General features: G+C 42.7%; 1 long non-coding RNA gene across 1 annotated transcript; it reads right to left on the bottom strand.

Annotated features, from left to right (window-relative positions):
* Window positions 1–3,426: 3,426 nt before the first annotated feature.
* Window positions 3,427–15,188, bottom strand: LOC135443063 (uncharacterized). The gene is made up of 3 exons (XR_010438787.1): window positions 15,136–15,188; window positions 11,154–11,204; window positions 3,427–3,752 (listed from the first exon to the last, which is right to left on the bottom strand). It is a non-coding gene; the product is annotated as an uncharacterized LOC135443063 (long non-coding RNA).
* Window positions 15,189–18,130: the final 2,942 nt, after the last annotated feature.

Below are 18,130 nucleotides of genomic sequence, written 5' to 3'. Positions count from 1 at the left end.
CCTTCTGTTTGGTTTCAGGACACCTACCAAGACTTTGGGTCCCAGTGAGAAGAAATGAGCTCCACAAGGTAGCTCGTTATTTGTAAAGATGGTGCATAAATGCCACTATAGCTTCTCTGTAATTACAGTTTTGATGACATGTGATTATGATGCATTTCAGGAAGTGTGTATTAGCAAATACAGGAAAACATTTCCTGTTGGAAAAGAAAGCTGGTCAATTACAGTTACAGAAATCTAACCATGAAGGAAATTATTGTAGCGTAGGTGTTCCTGACGCAGACATAACTATTGTGTAACAGGCCAGAATCAGCTGCTATTCTGGAGTCAGAAAACTGGACAGATCAGATCTGCTTTGATGCACTACTTTGCTGGAGTTTCTTTGTCTCTGGCCACCATCCTTACTGCACTATGTGCTGACCCCTTGTCCCCTACTGTTTTATTTTTTAACAAAATACAACAGCCCCTCCCTTCCCTGCAGCAGCAGCAGCCTGGCTGCCCCTTTACCCTTAATCTACAGAGGCCACTTGGCTCTGGAGCCTGCCTATCATGCAGCATGCAGGGACAGAGCTGTGGCTGCCTCCCAGCAGTGCCCGAGCAGCAGAGCATTCCCTCGCCAGCCATTCCTGCCTCTGTCATCTGCTGAGAGTGGTGAGGGAGAGAAAATGCTCAGCAGCTCACATCAGGCCCATCTGCTGTGTACCCTGCGGATAGATTCTAAAGGAATGTGTAAAGACTGCAAACTGTACATACAAACAAAAAGAATTACTCCTAGGCATCTCTCCATCATTCCAAAATCCCTGTGATTTTGGGATTTTGTTTGTATTTTTTTTACCCTGTCTCTTTGCAAGACAAAACCTGTAAAAGTATAAGGATTTCAGAAATGGACTAAAGTGCCCAGAAAACTTTGGAAGCAACTTCTCAGTGGTAACTGCGAAGCTGAGGAGTCCTCTTCATAATTTCTTGTTCATACTGTAAATGAAATATAGTATCTTAGGTTTTATTCTCCATTTATGAACAGAAGTGTTACCACAGTTTGAACACTAGAATAGGACATTTGAATTAACATCTACTTGGAAAAATCTGAAGGCTGTCATTCAGTTTTTGTTTATAAAAAGTGCCAATATAATACGTATTTCTTCATTTTTACATATCCTTCCATTATTTTTAAAATTAATCTTATATTTTCTGATTCTTTGCAAAAAGGAAGAAAATTTGGAAGGCATTGCACATACCCAGCAGTACAGAGCCATGCTCAAAGACTTTTACTTAGATATATTAAGATTTTATTCTGGATGAATGTGCATTAAGAATTACCAGAAACTGGTTCCTCTTGTCTTACCAATCACATACAAGCATCATCTACAATTACAATTATAAAGAAGTATCTGCAAAAGCGTGGAAAAAAAGGGCAATGAAAAATTCCCTGAGAAAAATGATAAAGTAAGTCCTTGACATCTCCAAAAATAAAATTTGTCTCTTCATGAAAAAATGATGACATGAAGCATAGGCCTTTCACATTACTGTCCTTAAGCATGACAGAATTATAGAATCATAGAATGGTTTGGGTTGGAAGGGACCTTGAAGACTCCAACCCCTCCTGCCATGGTCACCTTCCTTTAGACCAGGTTCTCAAGGTTTGCAACCCATGTGAACCCCATAAAATCCAAAAGTCTTGCATGCTCCCTGTACATGATCAATACCATTTCCCTAGCAGCTACACACTGTGCACACCTGCTGTAGAACCAACACACAAGAACCTCAAAGGTCACCCGGCAGGCACCAACCTCTCTTGGAGCACAGAGCCATTCTTCATCCCCAACACAAATGACATTTTACTGGCCTTCAGTTTTTCAGTAGCACACAGTCAGTCACCATCTTGCACAATCCAGTGAACTCCACTACTTGTAAGTCTGTGCAAATGCCAGACCTACCATCCATCCAGAACTTTTCTGGTTTTTTACCTCTGAAATGTTCACCTCAGCTAATTAAGGACTTCAGTAGCGTTTTAGTAGGGATGTATGAAGAAAATTTTGCAAAAGGCAAAAATCTTAATAATTTTTAAAAGCAGTCTGTCCTGATACTCACTCTGGTCCCTACTGCAGTCTGTGGTAAAACTTGCTTGAATGTTAACGGGCCCAAATTTCTCTCGTCATAATTCAAGAGATGTAAAAGAAAATAGCAGAAAGGGTCTGAAGTGATCCAGTGTTTCAGAAAACTGAAAAATCATACAGAGTAGCTGAGATAAGGACTACTGGAACTGATGCTCTCCCATAATATGAGTCTGTCACTGCCTGCAACTGGGTACAACTACAAATAGTAACTTCTCCCATTAATTTTAGAAAAGCTTTGCTCTGTTTTCACTTCTGTGAGAAACTGCCTAATCAACAAAAGAGATTGTGACAGAAATCTCCTGCTTAAAGAGATAATAGATGAGGTATTTAACATGCACAGTACTTGGGATCCAGTTAAATGAGGAATGTAAGCTGCAAATGCTCAAGGGGATCTATTAGCAACAATGTCCTGCAGTGAGAGTACCCAGCCAGGTAACAAAATCATTTGTAATAAGGGTATTCCCCAGAAAAAATAAATCATTAATGTGTTCCCGCTGTGCTGGGAGTATTCATGACTTATGGAGAGACAGCACTGGGAACTGGGCTGGAGGAGTCAAACAAGGAGTGCTTTTCACAAGATTGATGGTGTTTTTTATACCAACCAGGTATGGGGGGGGGAGTAAAACCAATATGTCTAATGACAGCTCACTAGTGGGGTTATTTATGCTGTGCCAGAAGATTTCAGATGCTGAACCCACCAAGGAAGTGTGGAGAAAGGGCAGTAAGATATGAGACTTAGTTCAGTTTCCAGGCTAAAAAGAAATGGATTTATTTATTTTATACAAACAGTGAGATTTGATGGGTGTTTGATCTTTGAGTTTCTCTTAATCAATGTCTCATCATACTGTAAAGATTAGAGTTCATCAGAGGCTTGGCCCATGACCCAGAAACCTCAAAATTTTGGAAGGGTTCTGCCTCAGTCACTGCTCCACTGTACATGACCAAGGGTAAGAACTCAGTTCTAGATTCAAAAAGTGCAACGACTTCAGATACTTTTTTCATCTTTTTCAGGCTGTATTTCAGAAATCTTTCTGGGTATGGGAGTAAAGTCCCTTGAAAATGAATGGGAGAATTCTTAACCAACATTAATGAGCATTTAATCAGAAGCTAAAAGGAAAGAAAATAACTGCATACATCAGCTCCTTCTCGAGTTATACTCTTTGGACAGTAAGAGTCTGCGTAATCTGTGACTGACTTTCTTCTAACACACTCAATTTTTCATTGGCTTACTGAGGGATGATGCTCTTTGATAACAGAGAGTTAATGGATTTCCTGGCACTTACAGACTTGTGAAAAATCTGACTATCTCCTTTGCAGAGAATTACTTCAACTTGTTAATGTTTACTGAATGCTTTGACTCCTCTGAAGGAAAGTTTTAGATAAGGTCTTGGTTTTTGTCTCTGATAGCTTAACTTGGGATTTGCCTTGATGCTGAGCAGAGCATTCAGGGGAAAGCTAGAAATCTTCTGGACGTTGAAAAATTCATTCTTGTTCTTAAGCGAGAGAGAGAAAAAAACCTTGGTATTCAATATTTTTACTTTCCTGATGAGATATGCAGTTATAAAGAGTTTAATTTGCAAATTCTGGGAAAAGAAACAAAAATTTGACAGCATCTCTCAGTAGTGTCCTTTGAAAATGGTCCTGGAAGAAAAAAAATATTTTGATTTATTCCAGAAGCTCAGAATTTACATGAACAGGAAATATATCCCATGAAGGTCTATCACATGCAACTACTGAAAGCCAGGAAATGTAATGTATTACTTTATACTTTTCAACATGGGCTTTAAGAATTTAGAGAGTGACTCTATGAAAAACATGAAAATTTCTCTTTTCCAGTACCTCTTCAGATTTGGGTTTCCTTTTTGCCAATGCAATAGTCTTGTGTTTTTCCTATTCCATTAATTAATTATTCATTCAATCAGCCAGTTTTATAAAAATAAATTAGTATCTTTTTGAAAAATTATAAACATAATGAAGAGACGGTCACTTTCAGCATATTCATTTACTAGTCTAATAACTCTATTTTATTATTCTCTCAGGTTTTTTACTTAATGGCGTACAGTAGGTTATTTATTGTCTTCACAACTCAACCACGGCATGTAGAAAAGGAAAATTACTGAGATAAAAATTGACTAAAATCATTTTTTGCATCACCAAAACAGCATAGTAAAATTCCTAAACCTGTCTGCGGCAAAGTATCCAAAATATCCTATTTAAAGTAACCATGCCATGTCTCTTACATTTTCCCCTGGAAATGAAATTACCTTTCGGGAAGGGAAAAGGAATCTTGCGATTTCAATGGGGACCAATAGAGGAATCTTTGGTGCATGTCCCTGCCCTTGATGGCAAGTCATGCCTTTTGATCGCTTTGACTTAGGGAAAGATTTTTTTTTCTTTGTTTTCTTTTTTTTAAGTATCCATGCCATGTCTCTTATATTTTCCCCTCCAAGTTTTGTCTTCCACCTTGACTTTTTCCCCTGCTTTTGCAACATCTGTGAGATTAGCTTGGCTATATTTTGGTTCTTTACGATGCAGCTCATTTCCTCACAGCCTATTTTATAAATTAGGGAACGATTTTTCCCTTAATCTCTGTCCTTCACTGAAGTAACTTCACTGAGCTTAGGCCTTGCAGTCTGGTTAAGTAACTACAATTTCTAACCACAGACTTAACTCAAAAATGTACTTTTCACCTAAATTAAAATGGATTTCTATCCTGGAAAATATTCACTCTGCTTCACAGAAACACATTAATTTGGTTCTATGATACAGCCAAATTGAAAGGAGTAGAGAGCTGCTTTAATAGATTTATAGCCAATAGATTATTTCTAATACACACAAAACAAAACAGAATCAGTTCTCAGGGTGATTATCTCTCACCTGAGTCACTATGAGTTTGAATGTGTTATTTTTAATTACCTAAATCTCTGTGCAGGTTTTCTGATAATATCAACAGCTTATGAACACTTTGCTGTATATGTACATTAAACATGTGCAACGAACTCCTATATTCTATAATTTAAAAAAACACCCCCAAAACTCCAAAGAATATTGGCAAGGAATTATTCAAATATTTCCAAATAGAAGAATTTACAATCTATAATGACATTAACAGATAGGAGAAACGTTTAAACATTAAGATTAAAAGCTCCCTAATTCTACGCTCTTTGATTGGTATAGATTTAAAAAAAAACAAAACAATTAGACATTTCTGTGTACTTTATGTCAAAACTCTTTTTTTACCATCATTTGGTCTGTTCAGCCTGGAGAAGCGGAGACTGACTAGAGACCTCATTGCAGTCTGCAACTTCCTCCTGAGGGGAAAAGGAGGGGCAGGCACTGATCTCTGTGGTAAGCAGTGACAGGACCCAAGGAAATGCTATCAAGTTGCATTCCATTGTAACTCATCATTATTGCCTCTGCTGGTCTTATGCTTCATTTTGAGGTTGAAGCTGTTTTTCACTTTAAATACTTAACAAAATCGTCTAATTTAAAACACCAAATTAGAACTCAATATACCCATACTACTTCTTAGAATAAAAAAATGTATTCAGAAAACAGTCTTGTATAAACAGACAACACAGTGTTTCGTAAAAACTCTATTCCTATAAGAAACAAAACAAACCCAAGGTTTCACCCTCTGAGATGGATTTGCTCTTCTATGCCATCATTAAAAAAAAAAAGTTTCAGAATTCTGTTTACTTAACATCATGATGGGTTTACTTTAATTTTGAAGTCATAACAGAGGGAATTCTCTCTGTATACTTTAATTGTTACATCTCTGCCCTGTTCTGCAAGGTTTTCTAGGGGATGCATATTATATTCTCAATTTCAGCAGAGGAAAAGGAGAGAAGCTAAACCTTACTATAATCATGGACAACCTAGATCACAATAGTATGAAAAAAAATTATAAATCCCTCTCTTTTTACAGAAGTATATAGTCTACATGCATATTATCTTTGATCAATATAGAACATCATGTTAAAACAACATGTTCATCAGAATCCTACTGAACATAATGAGTCTAAAAATGTTACACTAAAGGAGCCTGAAATAGTGCTATTTTCTCTCAGAAGGAGGTCTGCTGATAACTTGGGTACTTTTATAACAGTGCCAGGAATTCCAGGGTAAAATGAATCTACTTGTCACTAGAGCAATAAGCATTTTTAATTCAAATGCACATATGTTGTCATCATATTGCAAAAGCTCCCATGTCTTCTTGGTGATTTCTCACGGGCATCTCCTTGCAACAGTGATTCCTTCTTCTTCACAGTACAGCCAATAAAGTCCAACTCTCTTCACAGCATAAACAACAGGCTCCAACTCTCCCCTCACCCAGCGAACCCACTCTACTGTAGCACTCATCTTCTTATTGGACATAGCTGTGGCCTATTAAGGTTAGGCCTGTTCCTAAAGTTTGGTGATTAGTAGAGCGGCAACTCCTCAGGTGTGAGATTACCTTCTGCACTATTGTCTTACATTCTATCCCTCCACAATCCCTCTTTTCTTGTAATCAAAAGTTGCAGCATCTCTGGAAAGATATGTTTGAGTAAATTGATCTTATAACATATTCACATATGTCACTTAGGACTAACAGTATACAAATGTTCAGGCAAGATGTCACAGCAAAAGCATGCATTTCTAAGTTCTGCTTTAGTTTTGCTTTTCACAGTCTAGAACATCAACCTAAGGCTTTTCATAAACTAATGTTGTGTTTTCTATCTTTTGCAGGGCCCTTTGCAGAAGATAGTAAACCCAGTACAAATATTTTTTGTGTAATTTCTATTGAACTCTGGAATGTGTCTCCACACTGACCTTGATTCATTACTCAAACTTACATTACATATTACCAGAAACACTTAGACTTACACTTCTAGAATATTGACAATATCAATAGCTGTACAACTTTAAAAGGCAACTCACAAGAAAAAATTAAAGGCTATATATTAGGATAGTAACAACTTTCTACACTATTCTCTTATATACTAATATATATAGCACACAAATACAGTTACTCAAGTTTGCCTATACTCTTTTAACCATTTCCTAAAAACTCTCTAACTTTAGGGTTTCCAACACCATCTGGTCTAGATTCAGCTCTGCCCATTGGGAAGGAAAAGAAAAGGAAAAGCATATCCCCAAACCCAAAGTATCTTCTTAGAAATAAAGTTGAATGTGGTCTTTTTCTTTGAAGAAGATAAGAGTAACACTCAAATAATATCCACTCTGATAAGGTTGCAGACTGTAAGAAGAGAGTCATCAGCCTCTTCACCATCTGGAAAAGAATTGACAGGAAAACCCCTTCTCTAAGACTCTGGACGAACGGAGCCAGGAAAGGGGAACAAAACAAGGCAGAACATGTCCTTGCTCTTGAATTTTACAGTAAGGCTCTATTTAAAAATCACTCATTCACAGTATTGTAAATATCATTGCCTGATCATTATGTTTTGAGCTCACAGGCATAAATATAACTGGGGAATTCTGGTTTTGATTGACATGCTACGCTGCAAACAAAAGACTCTGCTGAAGTGACATTTAGTAGTTTAAATGACACAATATTTTTTTATGTTTAGTTCAAGGAGAAAATACACAAGCATACAAGCATATGAACAAAATAATACATGGTATAAGCTGAAAATATTTATAAGACACTTAAGAAACCTCTTTTCAAGAAGTCATCTAATATGGCTCTGGCAAACAAAAATATGATAAATCACAGAAAATAAAGAAATTCATTGTTTACTAGTGATATATAAAAGTTTTGGTTAGTGTGTATTCAAATACAAGAATTTTATAAAACTTTTTCTGTAGAGTAAGCAGATACAAGGCAAGTTATTTAAATACTTTCAAAGTGCTGAACGCTTCACCTTGTATTCACTCAGAAAGATGCCATAATATATCTATCTTGAAAGATTAAATGTATAAACACACTTATGTTAAAAGAAGTTTTGCCCTTTTTAGTCGTATGAGATGAAATAGTTGAGATTACTACTGTATTACATGGGACTGCTGTATTACTACTGTATTACATGTAATACAGAACAGGTTTATTGTTATTTGGTTTCTTTTTATATTCTTTCAAAGAACTCTCATAGGCATTGCATTTGCCTTTATTCAAGTAAATATTGCTACAGGTAATTCTCAGCTAGGTTAGTCACTCACTGTTGTAGATGATACGCAAACGTCCAGTGTCTGCTAGGCTATGCCCCAGAGCCGTCATAGTTTGAAAACACAAGTTGTGAGTGGTGGGTGCCGAACAAGGAAAGTTGTTGCTGCAGTGTGAGCTCATTCCCTGTTTTACTTCCCAGTCCCTTCCCAGGTGTGGCAATACCTCTCTCCCTTCCCCCTTGACCCCTTGCTGAGTGAGGTCTGTCAATCAGTCTTAGCATTCCAGCAAGGCCTCATGTGGTTGGTCAAGTTCAAAGGATGCCCTTCAGGCCTGGGGTCATTGGCCTGTCTATGTTTCCCTCATCCCCTGAGACGCTCCTCCTCCCACCTGCTTGGTGCTCACCTATCCCTTCTCCTCCCCTTGTCCCTGGGCTTAAATTCAGCCAGGACCATGTGTCTAGTATTCTGTTGGAACTGTTACCAAGATTCAGGTGTCTGTGACCATGGAGTCACAGACTCTGGATATTAAGCCTCCGGCAGAATCCATCTCCTTTTCTCTTCACCCTAGCCTGAAGCCTTTCCACCAAAGGTAAACTGAGGTTCTACAAGCCTGGACTTGTTTCAGTGCCCAGCTGCAACATCCAGCCAGCCAAAAGTTTCTTTGAAGTGGAACACCACAGCTGCCACCTTTGGCCCAGCAGCAAGGGTCAGACAGGGCCAGGCACAATCTACCTGCTAATATTGGGATCATATTCCAATATTTTGGCATCCAAGAGTGGGGCTGTGCAGCCTAAAAGCAAGAGCAAAAAAGGAACAGAACTCGCGGTAGAGCCTGTTTTTTAAGCTTCTACTCCACCAAGGAGCAGAGATACTCACCAAAATTGAACCTGTTGCTGGCCAGGTCCAGGCAGGCTGGTTGCCTCACCAGAATAGGATCCCCCCCAGGTCAGGGAAGGCTCTCCTATTCTCCCCTGGAAAATCAGGTCACCAGAAAGGAGCTTCACTTTCCAAAGGCACCGAACAGTCCACAAAACTTCTTGTGGGTTAATCCCAAAGTATCTGCTGAGAGCAATGCAGTCAGAGCTCTTTCAGCTGGATGCTCAGATGCCCAACTTGTTCTGAGGTACTGAGATTCCTTCTTGCGGCTGCAGAGTCACTCTGCCCCACCTTGGGTGCCAAAATATTGGAATATGATCCCAGTATTTGCAGGTAGATTGTGCCTGGCCCTGTCTGACCCTTGCTGCTGGGCCAAAGGCGGCAACTGTGGTATTTCACTTCGGAGACACTTTTGGCTGGCTGGATGTTGCAGCTGGGCACTGAAACAAGTCCAGGCTTGTAGAACCTCAGTTTACCTTTGGTGGAAAGGCTTCAGGCTAGGGTGAAGAGGAAAAGGAGACGGATTCTGCCGGAGGGTTAATATCCAGAGTTTTACTCCATGGTCACAGACACCTGAATCTTGGTAACAGCTCCAAGAGAACACTAGGCACATAGTCCTGGCTGAATTTAAGCCCAGGGACAAGGGGAGGAGAAGGGATAGGTGAGCACCAAGCAGGTGGGAGGAGGAGCGTCTCAGGGGATGAGGGAAACATAGACAGGCCAATGACCCCAGGCCTGAAGGGCATCCTTTGAACTTGACCAACCACATGAGGCCTTGCTGGAATGCTAAGACTGATTGACAGACCTCACTCAGCAAGGGGTCAAGGGGGAAGGGAGAGAGGTATTGCCACACCTGGGAAGGGACTGGGAAGTAAAACAGGGAATGAGCTCACACTGCAGCAACAACTTTCCTTGTTCGGCACCCACCACTCACAACTTGTGTTTTCAAACTATGACGGCTCTGGGGCATAGCCTAGCAGACACTGGATGTTTGCGTATCATCTACAACAGTGAGTGACTAACCTGGCTGAGAATTACCTGTAGCAATATTTACTTGAATAATGGCAAATACAATGCCTATGAGAGTTCTTTGAAAGAATATTAAAAAGAACAACAAACAAAAAGACAATTGCACTGGAGCAAAAGATGTAAATATTTTTCTCTGGGTCATTGATGGGATCTATTTAGTCAAATGGTGCATAAATTAGCATAGACACCACCGTTTAAGACAGATGTACTTGCAAGAAATCAGAGTATCAAGTTAGAATGTGAAGATCCCAAAGATCCTATAGCTACTTGTACTTCAAATAGCCAAAATCTTCTATTCCAAATATTGTTTTTCAGGTGGCATCAGAAAAAGATGTGTTATTTTGGAAAGTGCTTTTAATTCTTGCAAATGCCAGCAAACACATTTCCTGCATGTTATACAAATTTAAATGTATGATACAGAAAAGGTAAATTAGCACATTCTCACAAAATCAAGCAGATATAAACCTAGAGTTCCTTGTTCAAGATAAAAATAAACAGTACAGCTACTTAATGTTCTGACATTTATAAACTTCAAATCAAGTAACATCAAAATCTGAAAATAGGGGAAGAAACAAGATACATCTCCCCTGATTTAACAGCCTGGTGAAATTTATCTAGATGGTTCAAGGGGGGTATAAATTGCAGAATTGCAGAAAATATTTGAACTTTAGGAGCTGTGACTGAATATGAATTTCTACCTGTTGTTTTTAGATAAAACCTAACCCCTTGCTCTAAAAAGGTACTAGAAAGATGGGAAAAGACTGTTCAAAACCCCACTGCCTGCATGTGGTAGAGATGTGCCTATTGGGTTTTGATTCCCAGCCACATAATTTAATGTAAAATTTGCATTAAGCCAAAGCCTCCCAAGCTACAGATTTTACAAGAAATTATTATTTATACACAGGTGCTCATATATGGTGAGAACTGAAGTTTTGTAAGGAATACCTTGTGTAAGTTTGGCTACAAAAGCAAAAACCAACCAAGTCAGAGTTGCTTCACTTCCAATCCAGAGAAAAGCAGAGCAAGTTTTACCTTCCATTCAAAAATGCCGGCGAGGTGTTTACCTCCAATTTCCAAAAGACCCTGGAAGAGAGAGAAGGGGAGGAGGAGTCTCTGCGTACAAGAGAGGAGGGAAGCAGAATTTACAACAGGAGAGGAGAGGAAGGCTATTACCTACCATTATAAAATGGAAATTTGCACTCAAGGAGAGAAGAGGGGCAGGGGTCTTACCTTCCTTTTCCAAATATCCCGTCGTACTTGAGGGGAGGAGAGAAGAGGGGCAGGGGTCTTACCTTCCTTTTCCAAATATCCCGTCGTACTTGAGGGGAGGAGAGAAGAGGGGCAGGGTCTTACCTTCCTTTTCCAAATATCCCGTCGTACTTGAGGGGAGGAGAGAAGAGGGGCAGGGGTCTTACCTTCCTTTTCCAAATATCCCGTCGTACTTGAGGGGAGGAGAGAAGAGGGGCAGGGGTCTTACCTTCCTTTTCCAAATATCCCGTCGTACTTGAGGGGAGGAGAGAAGAGGGGCAGGGGTCTTACCTTCCTTTTCCAAATATCCCGTCGTACTTGAGGGGAGGAGAGAAGAGGGGCAGGGGTCTTACCTTCCTTTTCCAAATGGCAATTTGAACTCGAGGGGAGAGAGGAGAGGGGCAGGGGTCTTACCTTCCTTTTCCAACTATCTCGTCGTACTTGAGGGGAAGAGAGGAGAGGGCAGGGGTCTTACCTTCCTTTTCCAACTATCTCGTCGTACTTGAGGGGAAGAGAGGAGAGGGGCAGGGGTCTTACCTTCCTTTTCCAAATATCTCGTCGTACTTGAGGGGAAGAGAGGAGAGGGGCAAGGGTCTTTCCTTTCCTTTTCCAAATATCTCGTCGTACTTGAGGGGAAGAGAGAAGAGGGGCAAGGGTCTTACCTTCCTATCCAAATGGCAATTTGAACTTATGGGGAAGAGAGAAGAGGGGCAGGGGTCTTACCTTCCTTTTCCAAAAGGCAATCTGAACTTGAGGGGAGGAGAGAAGAGGGGCAGGGGTCTTACCTTCCTTTTTCAAATATCCTGTCGTCCTTGAGGGGAAGAGAGGAGAGGGGCAAGGGTCTTACCTTCCTTTTCCAAATGGCAATTTGAACTTGAGGGGAAGAGAGAAGAGGGGCAGGGGTCTTACCTTCCTTTTTCAAATATCCTGTCGTACTTGAGGGGAGGAGAGGAGAGGGGCAGGGGTCTTACCTTCCTTTTCCAAATATCCCGTCGTACTTGAGGGGAAGAGAGGAGAGGGGCAGGGGTCCAACCTTCCTTTTCCAAAAGGCAATTTGAACTCGAGGGGAAGAGAGGAGAGGGGCAGGGGTCTTACCTTCCTTTTCCAAATATCCCGTCGTACTTGAGGGGAGGAGAGGAGAGGGGCAAGGGTCTTGCCTTCCTTTTTCAAATATCCCGTCGTACTTAGGGGAGGAGAGGAGAGGGGCAGGGGTCTTACCTTCCTTTTCCAAATATCCCGTCGTACTTGAGGGGAGGAGAGGAGAGGGGCAGGGGTCTTACCTTCCTTTTCCAAATATCCCGTCGTACTTGAGGGGAGGAGAGGAGAGGGGCAGGGGTCTTACCTTCCTTTTCCAAATATCCCGTCGTACTTGAGGGGAGGAGAGAAGAGGGGCAGGGGTCTTACCTTCCTTTTCCAAATATCCCGTCGTACTTGAGGGGAGGAGAGGAGAGGGGCAGGGGTCTTACCTTCCTTTTCCAACTGGCAATTTGAACTCGAGGGGAAGAGAGGAGAGGGGCAGGGGTCTTACCTTCCTTTTCCAACTGGCAATTTGAACTCGAGGGGAAGAGAGGAGAGGGGCAGGGGTCTTACCTTCCTTTTCCAACTGGCAATTTGAACTCGAGGGGAAGAGAGGAGAGGGGCAGGGGTCTTACCTTCCTTTTCCAACTATCTCGTCGTACTTGAGGGGAAGAGAGGAGAGGGGCAGGGGTCTTTCCTTTCCTTTTCCAAATGGCAATTTGAACTTGAGGGGAAGAGAGGAGAGGGGCAGGGGTCTTACCTTCCTTTTCCAAATATCTCGTCGTACTTGAGGGGAAGAGAGGAGAGGGGCAAGGGTCTTACCCTACTTTTCCAACTATCTCGTCGTACTTGAGGGGAAGAGAGGAGAGGGGCAGGGGTCTTACCTTCCTTTTCCAACTATCTCGTCGTACTTGAGGGGAAGAGAGGAGAGGGGCAGGGGTCTTACCTTCCTTTTCCAAATATCCCGTCGTACTTGAGGGGAGGAGAGGAGAGGGGCAGGGGTCTTACCTTCCTTTTTCAAATATCCCGTCGTACTTGAGGGGAAGAGAGAAGAGGGGCAGGGGTCTTACCTTCCTTTTCCAACTGGCAATTTGAACTCGAGGGGAGGAGAGAGGAGAGGGGCAGGGGTCTTACCTTCCTTTTCCAACTGGCAATTTGAACTCGAGGGGAAGAGAGGAGAGGGGCAGGGGTCCAACCTTGCTTTTCCAAATGGCAATTTCAACTCGAGGGGAAGGGAGTAGAGGGGCAGGGGTCCAACTTTCCTTTTCCAAATGGCAATTTGAACTCGAGGGGAGGAGAGGAGAGGGGCAGGGGTCTTACCTTCCTTTTTCAAATATCCCGTCGTACTTGAGGGGAGGAGAGGAGAGGGGCAGGGGTCTTACCTTCCTTTTCCAAATATCCCGTCGTACTTGAGGGGAGGAGAGGAGAGGGGCAGGGGTCTTACCTTCCTTTTTCAAATATCCCGTCGTACTTGAGGGGAGGAGAGGAGAGGGGCAGGGGTCTTACCTTCCTTTTCCAAATATCCCGTCGTACTTGAGGGGAGGAGAGAAGAGGGGCAGGGGTCTTACCTTCCTGTTCCAAATGTCACTTTGAACTTGAGGGGAAGAGAGGAGAGGGGCAGGGGTCTTACCATCCTTTTCCAAATGGCAATTTGAACTTGAGGGGAAGAGAGGAGAGGGGCAGGGGTCTTACCTTCCTTTTCCAACTGGCAATTTGAACTCGAGGGGAAGAGAGGAGAGGGGCAGGGGTCTTACCTTCCTTTTCCAACTATCTCGTCGTACTTGAGGGGAAGAGAGGAGAGGGGCAGGGGTCTTTCCTTTCCTTTTCCAACTGGCAATTTGAACTCGAGGGGAAGAGAGGAGAGGGGCAGGGGTCTTACCTTCCTTTTCCAACTATCTCGTCGTACTTGAGGGGAAGAGAGGAGAGGGGCAGGGGTCTTTCCTTTCCTTTTCCAAATGGCAATTTGAACTTGAAGGGAAGAGAGAAGAGGGGCAGGGGTCTTACCTTCCTTTTCCAAATATCCCGTCGTACTTGAGGGGAGGAGAGGAGAGGGGCAGGGGTCTTACCTTCCTTTTCCAAATATCCCGTCGTACTTGAGGGGAGGAGAGAAGAGGGGCAGGGGTCTTACCTTCCTTTTCCAAATAGCTCGTCGTACTTGAGGGGAAGAGAGAAGAGGGGCAAGGGTCTTACCTTCCTTTTCCAAATATCTCGTCGTACTTGAGGGGAAGAGAGAAGAGGGGCAAGGGTCTTTCCTTTCCTTTTCCAAATGGCAATTTGAACTTGAGGGGAAGAGAGAAGAGGGGCAGGGGTCTTACCTTCCTTGTCCAAATATCCCGTCGTACTTGAGGGGAGGAGAGGAGAGGGGCAGGGGTCTTACCTTCCTTTTCCAAATATCCCGTCGTACTTGAGGGGAGGAGACAAGAGGGGCAGGGGTCTTACCTTCCTTTTCCAAATATCCCGTCGTACTTGAGGGGAGGAGAGAAGAGGGGCAGGGGTCTTACCTTCCTTTTCCAAATATCCCGTCGTACTTGAGGGGAGGAGAGAAGAGGGGCAGGGGTCTTACCTTCCTTTTCCAAATATCCCGTCGTACTTGAGGGGAGGAGAGAAGAGGGGCAGGGGTCTTACCTTCCTTTTCCAAATGGCAATTTGAACTTGAAGGGAAGAGAGAAGAGGGGCAGGGGTCTTACCTTCCTTTTCCAAATGGCAATTTGAACTTGAAGGGAAGAGAGAAGAGGGGCAGGGGTCTTACCTTCCTTTTCCAAATGGCAATTCAAACTTGAGGGGAAGAGAGGCGAGGGGCAGGGGTCTTTCCTTTCCTTTTCCAAATATCTCGTCGTACTTGAGGGGAAGAGAGAAGAGGGGCAGGGGTCTTACCCTCCTTTTCCAACCATCTTGTCGTACTTGAGGGGAGGAGAGGAGAGGGGCAGGGGTCTTACCTTCCTTTTTCAAATATCCCGTCGTACTTGAGGGGAAGAGAGAAGAGGGGCAAGGGTCTTACCTTCCTTTTCCAAATATCTCGTCGTACTTGAGGGGAAGAGAGAAGAGGGGCAAGGGTCTTACCTTCCTTTTCCAAATGGCAATCTGAACTTGAGGGGAGGAGAGAAGAGGAGCAGGGGTCTTACCTTCCTTTTCCAAAAGCCAATCTGAACTTGAGGGGAGGAGAGAAGAGGGGCAGGGGTCTTACCTTCCTTTTCCAAATATCCCGTCGTACTTGAGGGGAGGAGAGAATAGGGGCAGGGGTCTTACCTTCCTTTTCCAAATATCCCGTCGTACTTGAGGGGAGGAGAGAAGAGGGGCAGGGGTCTTACCTTCCTTTTCCAAATGGCAATTTGAACTTGAAGGGAAGAGAGAAGAGGGGCAGGGGTCTTACCTTCCTTTTCCAAATGGCAATTTGAACTTGAAGGGAAGAGAGAAGAGGGGCAGGGGTCTTACCTTCCTTTTCCAACTGGCAATTTGAACTTGAAGGGAAGAGAGGAGAGGGGCAGGGTCTTACCTTCCTTTTCCAACTGGCAATTTGAACTTGAGGGGAAGAGAGGAGAGGGGCAGGGGTCTTACCTTCCTTTTCCAAATATCCCGTCGTACTTGAGGGGAGAGAGAAGAGGGGCAGGGGTCTTACCTTCCTTTTTCAAATATCCCGTCGTACTTGAGGGCAAGAGAGAAGAGGGGCAAGGGTCTTACCTTCCTATCCAAATGGCGATTTGAACTTGAGGGGAAGAGAGAAGAGGGGCAGGGGTCTTACCTTCCTTTTCCAAATATCCCGTCGTACTTGAGGGGAAGAGAGGAGAGGGGCAAGGGTCTTACCTTCCTTTTCCAAATGGCAATTTGAACTTGAGGGGAAGAGAGAAGAGGGGCAGGGGTCTTACCTTGCATTTCCAAATATCTCGTCGTACTTGAGGGCAAGAGAGAAGAGGGGCAACGGTCTTACCTTCCTATCCAAATGGCAATTTGAACTTATGGGGAAGAGAGAAGAGGGGCAGGGGTCTTACCTTACATTTTCAAGTATCTCGTTGTACTTGAGAGGAAGAGAAGAGAGGGGCAAGGGTCTTACCTTCCTTTTCCAAATGGCAATTTGAACTCGAGGGGAAGAGAGAAGAGGGGCAGGGGTCTTACCTTACGTTTTTAAATGAGGGGAAGAGGGGTGAAGAGAAGAGGGGTGAAGAGCAGAGACCCTCCTACCTCCTCAAGGTCCTCTTCCTCATTGTTCTCCGTTACCCTCCATTCCACCTTTTTATCACCTTTACTTTAATTACTTACAGCTGCAATCCATTAAGGGCAAGGTTATTCCTCTGATTTGGTAATTAGTACACCTGTGGCTTATCAGGAGCCAGGTCACCTATTAAGGTAATTGGAGCCCATCCTGTGTTTTCTAGGTTTCTACTTTTAAACAGTTTTGTAGCCTGTTTCCATCAATGAGGGGCAAACCTTTGGAAAAGGTTTGGATTTTTTGTTTGTTTCTGAGAGATTTTCTTCAGTATAGACCTTTAGCCACGAAAAAGCAGAGGCATTAAAGTCGTTTTATACTTGCATAGGAAACATAAACTTGGCTAGTGTGCTATGCACTAGATTTGCTTGCTGTGAGACCCTGTGATTTATTGGGGCTGAAGTCAGATAACCAGGTAGGTTTGACATATATTTTCACAAAAAATCCAAGATTGTCTCGGCAAAGATGATATTTTTGGCTCAAAGCTAGTGTTTAGTTGCAAATCCTTGAGGTGCAACAAAATAGTCTGGTACTACATCAATGTATGTTTGTGTCTAAGCATGTGTCAGCAGTGTCCTGACATACTGGGCTTTGTTAACAAAATTGCAGCCAATTGGCAAAGGAAAATGATTACTCACTTTAATCTGAAATTTGTTAGATCACATTTTGGATACTTTTAGTTTTGGTTTCCAGGTCAAGACATTGGTAAACTGGAGTGAGTTGAGTGAAGGCCAGCAGAATGGTCAGGGTTGGCACACCTGCCCTCTGAGCAGAAGCTGTTAAGAGACAGGTTGTTAACCCACGACAAGATGGCTTTGGGAGCACCTTACAGCAGTCTGCCCATATCCACAGGGAACTTAGCAAGAATGTAAATTCCTCTTATGTTGAGGCATGGTAGATGAATGAGAAACAGGAGCCCCAGACTAAAAGAGGAGAGGTTCCAACTGGAACAAATTGTCCTGGAATCACTCTGAGGACAGCAAAGCACTGGGACAGGCTGCCCAGGACGTTGTGGCATTTTTGCCATGGAGGCTTTAGACAGCTGACCCAATGAAGCCCTGAGCAACCTGGTCTAAATGCTGAATTCACTATTAACTCTGAGCAGGATGTTAGAGCACATGCTCATCTGAGGTCATTTCCAACCTGAGGGATCCCATTGAAGACCATCTTCCAAATTCTGTCATGATTACCTTTGGGTTGCAAGCCACTGAATATATTCTTATTTTCCTAGGGAAGGTCTAAGTGCAGAACAAATGCATGAAAAGTATTATGAATTATAACATAGGAAAAAATGCAACAATTCTGACTGCAAAATGATAACAGTGAATGGAGTTGGTAACAATGTCTTGATTGCTTGGAACATTTAAGACTGTGACTTTTAGAACATATCTAGCTCTTTTGAGAGTTAGTTCACATTTTCTTTAGGAGCAATTTCTGATTAAGATTCAAAGAGGTATGTTCCAAATCCTACAGTTTTGGTCTTCAGTTAATGTAGTCCATATTTTCATTTTAAAGGGCTATATCTTTTTAGCCCATTATGAAT

Source organism: Zonotrichia leucophrys, chromosome 2 (genome assembly GCF_028769735.1).
Source record: "Zonotrichia leucophrys gambelii isolate GWCS_2022_RI chromosome 2, RI_Zleu_2.0, whole genome shotgun sequence".
Lineage (NCBI taxonomy): Eukaryota > Metazoa > Chordata > Aves > Passeriformes > Passerellidae > Zonotrichia > Zonotrichia leucophrys.
The sequence above is the reverse complement of the archived record's forward strand: the minus strand, read 5'-3'. Positions and strand labels throughout refer to the sequence as shown.